This window comes from Echinococcus granulosus, assembly GCF_000524195.1.
Source record: "Echinococcus granulosus chromosome Unknown EG_S00192, whole genome shotgun sequence".
Classification (NCBI taxonomy): Eukaryota; Metazoa; Platyhelminthes; class Cestoda; order Cyclophyllidea; family Taeniidae; genus Echinococcus; species Echinococcus granulosus.
In genome coordinates, this window is record NW_020170572.1 from 11,106 (window position 1) to 13,688 (window position 2,583).

The window sequence follows — 2,583 nt, forward strand, 5'->3', positions numbered from 1 at the left end:
ACTTTGATCTTTCACATTCAATCAAATGAGAAGTTCTTCTTTTATAATATTTGCCCTAACTATGATTTAATTTATAACCTACATGGATATACCAACAGAAGTGGTGGCATGCCTTGCTACCAGTAACTAGAAATTAGGCGTAACTTTAACACTGGTGCCATCAATGCGGAAGCAACTGTGCTATTTACAAAGCTACTATCGCCAGACGCACAAGCTTTAAAATGGCTTTAAGGTTAGCATATAGCCCGCTGGGTAGTTGGGGGCATTAATGACTTGTAGAGTTCTCTGTCACTGACGCAGTGACTAAAACATTGCAGAAAATGAAATAGGCCATTGAATAGATTAACAATAATTTGCTACAGTCTATTGACTTATTATTACTAAAAAGTACCAAGGCCGTTAAAGCGTTTATTAAAAAACATGTTCTTTATGCATGAAAGTGGGGTAAAGTCGGCATCGGAATGAATTGTTAAAAAAATAGGATAGTACTATTAAATTCCGCTTTTGAACAATGTCTAGGTCGTGTCAAATTTGTAACAGTCTGACCAGATGCTTTTGTGATTTCAGATGGTTAGGCTTGTGGCATTTGCAAACTGGGTGATGGCAATATATTTGAGCGGCCGTGAGATAGCTTGAAAGTGAAGCAGTCGATGCTTATTTTTGCTATCATAACCTTTCGAGCTTACTAAGTGTTAATTGTCATGTTGTAAACAGCGTAGTAAAATAGGTTAGGAATTTACTTTCAATATTTGCATAGGTATTAACAACTCTTGAAAGACACACTGCACCTGCATAATATGAGCTCTTACTTTACAAAAATTGCCAATAACTGCCATATTTTAATTGTGACATGAAAAATTTAGGATGTCTTATATTTCAATCACCCTGTATAGCAAACTTTGGAAGACAACATACTGAATAAATAGGACAGAAATTAGATAGACATGAAAAATTAACATGAAATAATGGGCCAATATCATTATGTTAGGTAGGCTTTTGTGAGATCGCAAGCGGCTGATTCAGGACTTGCAGTTCTGCTGATCCACTGTAAGATTTCCACTTGAGCGTAACAGGCACCTGATATATGCGTACCTTTTCAAATTCATTGGGGTTTAAACATAAAAGCATGGCATAAAAAATTATTGCAAGTGAAAAATAATAAAGAGTTATTGATAGATAAATGCTAAATAAATCAAGCTAAATAAGACGTGCTGTATTTTATTGAGAGACAAATCCTTCCATTATGAATAATATATTGTAGGTTAGGAAATCTTTGAGCGCAGGGACGCTGATTCGATAATAATGAATGCATCTTTTCATAAAAAACGTAGGGTTACTGCACATTTTTTTGCTTGATTTTGGGAGAGATTGATATTCCGTTTAGAATTAAATTGTTTTAAGTAGATAAACACTTTAATCCACAGACATGTAGCCATTTTATTTTGTAGCGGCATGCGATGTTATCAAGTATACTCATTCTTGCGTCTGTTAATACTTGTGTAAAACGTTGCGTTGGCATTATTATAACATCTCCTTCGTGCTGGTTAAAACTTAGGAAGGTCTTATGCAAAAGGTTGTGCATATGTAAGGACATGCAAGCACGCATGCGGTAAAGCCTTATTTACCAAATCGCCTAACATTAAATTTGAACAAAAATGATCCTGTTATCTTATTAGCTAAAGTAAAATACACTTGATCTGCTTGGACAATTGCGGACGAGTAATCATTCAACTTGTTTTCTTTGTTTGTCACCTCTTCATACCGATGTAGAACTTATGTGATGAGCAACAAGCAAGAAGAAGGAAGAAATGCTTCTTACCTCCCCAATCTAACCAATAAGTAAACCAAGATCGAGTTGTGCGCCAATTTTTGAAGTTCATCTGGGCTTCGCATCTATCCGAATCACCGCATAACATGGCATATTGTAGGAACGTAAGCATTTTTGCCTTATGAGCACACCTTATCGCCTATGTATGAGGCTGCATAAATTGTTGTATTAATCCAGAATAGGGTTTGCACCACAGAATGCATGAGGTAATATGAATGTTGTAAGCTGCAACCATTAGTAGGAGTTCACATTGCCATTGCTTAAGAGCTAAGGGTACATCATCTGTTATAATTCAGTCGGACAAAACTCTCCATGCGGCACAGGTAGACGAAGAGGAGGCAATGCACATACGGGTGGCCTTTTCCAAGCTAGCTCACATGTCACCAAATGTTGTTTGCCCATTTGTGATGGAGTTGGCCGGCACAGGAAAAGAACACATTGTCAATCCTTACCGTGAGATTGTGTAACCAGTACTGTCTACTCAATGCGAAATTGCATTCACATTATAGGACACTGGCTTGCTTATATTTTAGATCAGGGGGCAGCATGGCATGGTTAGATCGCTTAGAAATAAGAATAGTCCGATTATGTCTTTGATTTGAGCTTAAGTCCTTTGCTTGTAATTAGGAATATAGTTTTTATTCACACCAGTTGCCAAATGGGAGTCCGTCTAAGACTATGTGCATCTTTACTACTTCAATGGTATCTTGGTCCTCTCTCCCTGAGTACTTAGGAAGCCTACAATAAAGCTGGCT